This window comes from Chiloscyllium plagiosum, chromosome 33 (genome assembly GCF_004010195.1).
Source record: "Chiloscyllium plagiosum isolate BGI_BamShark_2017 chromosome 33, ASM401019v2, whole genome shotgun sequence".
In the NCBI taxonomy this organism is placed as follows: Eukaryota; Metazoa; Chordata; class Chondrichthyes; order Orectolobiformes; family Hemiscylliidae; genus Chiloscyllium; species Chiloscyllium plagiosum.
In genome coordinates this window covers 28,006,218-28,012,910 of record NC_057742.1, presented here as the reverse complement: position 1 = coordinate 28,012,910, position 6,693 = coordinate 28,006,218, and positions in this window count along the sequence as shown.

Sequence of the window (6,693 nt, the reverse complement as noted above, 5' to 3'; positions counted from 1 at the left end):
CTCTCTCTCTCGCGCGCGCTCTCTCTCTCTCGCGTGCTCTCTTGCACTGTCCTCACCATGTGCTTCCTTTGTCTGCTCTTCTCCCTTTTAATCTGCTGTTGTTTTGACTTTTTTTTTCCCAAAGTTCCAAAACAGTGCAACAGCATATAAAACAGTAATTGCTCCTCCTGGAATTCTAGGAAATCACCTCCAACACCTGAAATACCTCAAATAAAGGAGCAGCTCTTACAGCCAGAAATTTTCCCGTCCTCCATCTTGTCAGGCTTTATAGAATTGTAGTGAGACATCTTCAATTCTGTACTCGTTCTACTATAATAAAGGCTGAAGTGCCATTTGTCACCTTAATTGCTTCCTGTACCTTCATGTTATCTTTCAGTGATTAATGAACAAAGACATCGAGGTTCCCTTAAAGTTCAAAGCTTCCCAGCCCCCCCCCCATGTTATAGTCCACCTACCAGATTTTTACTTTTTCACTTAACTGATCCAGTTCTCTGAAATTGTCTTCACACCCGTTTGCAACTCTCACTCTCACTAGTTCTGTGTAACCTGACAATTGGGAAATAGTACATTTAATACCACTGTCCAAATCATTTCGAAATAGATTGTGAATAGCTGACTTTCAAGCACAGGTTCTAATATATGGCATATTTTTGTACATCTTTCAATGAAAATGAGAACAAAATAGTTGCCATAGTACCAGATCCATTCGCCCCTCTCCCAATTCTACAAGATCAAAACACCACTGACCGGACCATTATTTTCCAATATCACTTAACATAAATAGATTACCTTTTGGCTTCACTCCTACCATCCAGTCATGTCTACATCTGGCTAGCATTGCATTATTACCTTCTTATCCATCCCAGGCTCCTTCATCAATTTACTTCTGTTTGGCAAGATCAGCTGCAAAATGTCTTTGGATAATTTATTTATTTATAAATAGTACAATATAAATTTCAGGTTATCCTAGTTTCTTGTTGAGCTAGTGCAAAGCATCAAAGATGTTCTTCCATTTTGGATTATTAACTGGAAATTGGAATTTAGACTGTATGTGGCCAAATATTCCACGAAAGGTTTGTAAGTTGAAGACCAACTGAGATTGTGTTGTGTAAACTTTAGCCGTACAAGCTAAAGTTTCCACCAAGCGGTGCGGTGGATACTTCGAGACAGTAACACAAGGAGTCTTTATAGTTCAGGAAAAGTACTTAATGACAGCCCTTGGGTCAGTCTAGTTGCAATTTGGAATAGACTTACACTTGATGCACTAAGACATCAGAAGCCGAAGAAAAAGCAAGCATCTCTCATCTCTTTGAATAAAAAATATGAAGCTTGAAGGCTCTGAAAAGAGAGAGCTTTACTATGAGAAAAGACCAAGGTCTATGTGATCAATTATTGAGTAAAGATTGACCATTGCTGTATGGAGAAGGATCTAGTGCTAACCACTGTGCCCCCAAATACTGATTCTCACTTTTTGTTTTAGGTAATGGTGCTACGCAAACAATTAAGACTCTTTTAGAAGGTTCTTCAAATGCAGGAATAGGTATTAAAGGTATGGGGTTTTATTACTACCTGTAGTAATTAACTGAGTTACAGCAGAAAGATGAAAATTTAAAGCAATTGAATCAAAAGGCATACACAGAAAAAGAATCCGAATGTATTCCTGAATGTTATTATCTTAATAATGATTGCTTAATGAGGAAATAGAGACCACCACATATTCTGGCAAATGCGAACTGAGCAGAAGTTCATCAAGTCGCATTGCCAATGGATTATCGAAAGAGGTGTGGTGAGTGGCACATAAGCTACCACTAAGGGGTCATTTAGGAGTGACAAAAGCTCAAGCTAAAATATTAAAACATTTTTACTGGCTTGGACTGCACAAGGCTGTAGCTTAATTTGGCCAGATGCGTCAAACATAACAGGTTAAGACATTACAATATTAAGGGACACAGTATCCTCTCAATCTATGATGTTGAAAGATGAGGAGATATGCCTCTGAAATTAATTTATCTGAGCTTAAGCTGTCTGCAGTGTCATCTATCTACCCCTGGTTTGTCTTTACCATCTGATCAAACAGGGTCTCTGCTCATTCCACTTTAGCTTTCTTATCTGTACTCTTTGATCTCTCCTGTTTCAGCTAGTGACTTTGTGACCTCATTACCACACCTGGAAAAATCCCAGGATATGCATCCTGCAATAGTTCAGATGCCTAAGTTTCCACTGGCTTTTCAACCACAGTAGGCAGCACTCCTACCTGTGAACCAGCTATATCATTAGCAAGGACAAATTGTATTCTTGCAGCTGAGAGTTTGTCCAGTACTCCTCCCACAACTTCTCCACTCTTCACTGGTCACTCTAACCTCACTTTACATAATTGAGCACTTCTTGTCTCACCATGAATTCCCATGACTAGTACCTTTTCTGCAATAGTCCCTCAGAGGTACATATCTCCTCATCTTTCAACATCACAGATTGAGAGGAAACTGTGTCCCTTAATATTGTAATCTCTTTAACAGTTGTTTCTGGCTGATGAGAGTAAACATTACCTTTGCAGGTATATGGTTTAAGAAGATATGGCACTTCTTCCTTAACCAACTTCCGACCAGCTTGTACATTCTGGTGCAGCTTTTTAGCCTCCACTATGTTTTCTGTTAGCACTCCAACAATATTCACTGACTTAGGGTGGCACGGGGGCTCAGTGGTTAGTACTGCTGCCTCACAGCGCCAGGGACCCAGGTTTGATTCCAGCCTCACATGACTGCCTGCGTGGGTTTCCTCCCGCAATCCAAAGATGTGCAGGTTAGGTGAATTGGCCATGCTTAATTGCCTATGTTGTTTGGTGCATTTGTCAGAGGCAAATGGGTCTGGGTGGGTTACTGTTCGGAGAGTTGGTGTGGACTGGTTGAGCCTGTTTCCACTCTGTAGGGAATCTAATCTTATCCTGTTTTCCAACATCTGGCTTTCCAGTGCTTTTCCTAACCCACCAGAACTGTGATCTCACATGGTCTACTTTATTGTAGTGAAAACACCGGAACTTTTTAACTTCTCTTTCCTCTTCAACAGTTTCCTTTTTGCACTGTGGTAAGTCATCCTTATGACCTTCATCGAGATCTATCTTTCCCTTTCCACACATGGAAATTCTCTTTCCCCAAATTTCTATCCCTCATGGATTGAAATTGATTTTGGAAGTCAAACTTTGCTTTATGAACCAACTCATAATCATCAGCTATTACAGCTGCTAATCTTACCGTTTTAACTCTCTGCTCTTCCACATCAGTTCTCACTGCTTCAGCAGGTGAACTTCTGAAGTTCAAACTCTCTCTCTTTCTTCCTTTCCTCTTTCTCCTTTTCTCTCTCTCTTCTCTCTCTCTCATTCTTTCTCTGTTTGTCTCTCTCTTTCTCTCTCTTCCCTTTTCTCTCTCCTCTGCTTTTAATTGTACTTCAAACTGTTTTATTCCTGTTGCCCTTTCCTGGTCTTTTGTGACTTAATTCAAGCTGTTTCATTTTCAATTGAATTTTAGCCATCTCTAAAGATTCTGATGGCACTTCCAGCAAATTTAAATGCTGAGCTATTGCTGAAATTGTCTCTTCTTTCCTCAAGGAAGGAGGCAACTCCAGCTCCAGCTCATCTGCTAATTCCACCAGCTTGGCTTTAATCACCTTTTGCAAAACCCCCAAAGTCACTTCTCCCACCCCAGAAAACTCTTAGTGACTGAAGGAGTCATCACTATTCCAAGTAATATTTAACCAACCAAAATCAACACTCAGAACAAAAGACACGAACACCCATCACTCGCTTCCTTTGATTCCAGCAACCCTAATCCCAAATTGGAACTGGAGAACAAATCCCGCGAGGAGCCTGCAATCTGTTATGGACCAGGCCAAACCCCCTCAAACATTTCAAGGAAGTAGCCTAGACCCTAACTTTGCTCGTTGTTTTAAGCAGATGTATTGCGGATATCCCAAGAGGGATGCAGTTGGTCAAACCACTTGGTTTTAAACAAAACTGAATTTATTTACAAGATTACGGGATGAAACACAAACAAAAGGGAACAGAATACAGAATACCTTAACCTATCTGAAAACCCAACAGATCATCCCATCTTAGTGATGCTGTCCAAATTCCTACAGCAATCCCCATAAACACCCCTTGGCAGGAAAGGTAAAATCAAACACAGGGGTCTTACAGGAGAGAAGTCAGAGAGAAAGAGGATCAGAGGCTTCACTTGGGTCAGCAGCTTCACAACTGCCTGACTGATTTCAGTGAATAGCCAGTCCAAACCAAACCAGGGAAAAGCTGAGCTGGGAGAACTGGTCACTCCCTTTTCATTGTACAAGTGTTCTGTTTAAAAACTTGAAAGCCTTTTTTTCTGAGGCGGTATCTGTTAGCCATAATCAAATTGGCCCTAAAGCCTGTCCAAGCCCAGACTTTTCAGAACCTGTGTTTTTATGACCTCCTGGGAAAAAAACAAGGACAACATAATCTTGTTAAATGAACAGCCTCATTGCAACTGTTATCAAATTCCTTGCTGGAAAATTAATACAGCTATCCTGGTAATTTTTATAAAAGTAAATCAGATCTTTCTCATCACAATCCATGGTTTTTAAAGAGAAAAATAGAAAGGCATGATTCTTACAATGTGTACAGTATGATTACCATATTTGCCTCTGAAACAACAATATTTGGAACGTCTTGGGAATATGAAGGGTGAATATCTATATTTGTTTTTTTTCCATTTAACTTTAATAATTTGGTACAAATTGATTAGGATCTAAATTTTATTTTTATTCATTTGCAGGATGAAGGCATCATCGGCGAGGCCAGTATTTATTGCTCATGCCTAATTGTCCAGAGTCAACCTCATTGCTATGGTTCTGGAGTCACATGTAGGCCAGACCAGGTAAGAATGGCAGTTTCCTTCCTTAAAGGACTCATGGTCATCATTAGACTCTTAATTCCAGATATTTATTGGATTTAAATTCCACCATCTGCTGTGGTAGGATTCAAGCCCAGGTCCTCAGAACATTATCTGGGCCTCTGGATTAACAGTCTAGCAATAATACCACTAGGCCGTTGCTTCCCCTTAGTTTCATCATTTAATATTAGTATTAAAGTTACTAACATAGAGTCATAGAGATGTACAGCATGGAAACAGACCCTTCGGTCCAACCCGTCCATGCTGACGAGGATGCTGGCAGGAATGGAGGGTTTGAGTTATAAGGAGACGCTGGATAGGTTGGGACTCTTTTCACCGGATCATAGGAGGTTGAGGGGTGACCTTCTATAGGTTTATAAAATCATGGGGAGCATAGCTAAAGAGAATAGAAAAGGTCTTTTTCCCTAGGGAGGGGGAGTTCAAAACTAGGGGCCATATTTTGAAGGAGAGAGGAGGAAGTTTTAAAACGGAAACGAGGGGCAATTTTTTACACAAATGTGGTTTGTGTGTGGAATGAACTGCCAGAGGAAATGATGGATGCAGGTACTGTTACAACATTGAAAAGACATTTGGATCGGTACATGAGTAGGAAAGGTTTGGATGGATAAGGGCCAAGTGTAGGCAGGTGGGACTAGTTTAGTTTGAGAACATGGTTGGTGTGGATTTGTTGGATCAAAGGTCAGTTTCATGCTTTATGACTCTCCGACTCTGTAATTGGTTCGTGAATCACCACGAGAGAGGGAAACATACTGTCTGGTTTATATATGCCTCCACATCATCATGATTGGTTCTGATCCACCCTCTGAAGCTATTCTGTTGCATTAGCCTCCTGCAGACCAAGAGTGCTTGCTATCATATTCTTAGGGAAACTAGCCCGAACGCTGTCATAGATTGGTTCACAATGGGATGATAATGCCTCACACAGGAGGACGTCTGGTCTTTGGATGGTGTTGGCCAAACTGATTGAACCCATTATATCCTGGACAGAGCGTACTGGGATCTGACACAAGGCGATGTGCTGGATGCTGAGGAACCAGGGTAACGAAAGCAGGCTTCCGATCATGGGGACCATGATGCTGGGGAGAAAGAAGCTCTTCTTGTACATGACAGAACTCCTCTGTATCAGACACTGCAAGTCAGGCCAGATTAATACCTGGTTCCAGTCAATTAGAGCTGGGTGCAGCACACCATCAAGGAATGGAAAATAGTTATTAATCAGCATGGGCAAACTGCAGCCTGAATTGTTTTACTTGTGTTTGCTTTTGCTGGCTGTAAATAAATGTTTGCATTGTCCGATTGTTCACCTATATAGAGTCATAGAGATGTACAGTATGGAAACAGACCCTTCGGTCTAACGCGTCCATGCTGACCAAATATCGCAACCCAATCTAGTCCCACCTGCCAGCACCTGGCCCACATCCCGACAAACCCTTCCTATTTATATATTCATCCAAATGCCTCTTAAATGTTGCAATTGTACCAGACTCCGACCAGATATCGCAACCCAATCTAGTCCCACCTGCCAGCACCCGGCCCACATCCCGACAAACCCTTCCTATTTATATATTCATCCAAATGCCTCTTAAATGTTGCAATTGTACCAGACTCCACCACATCCTCTGGCAGATCTTTCCATACACGTACCACTCTCTGTGTGAAAAAGTTGCTCCTTAGGTCTCTTTTATATCTTTCCCCTCTCACCCTAAATCTATGCCCTCTAGTTCTGGACTCCCTGACCCCAGGGAAAAGATTTTGT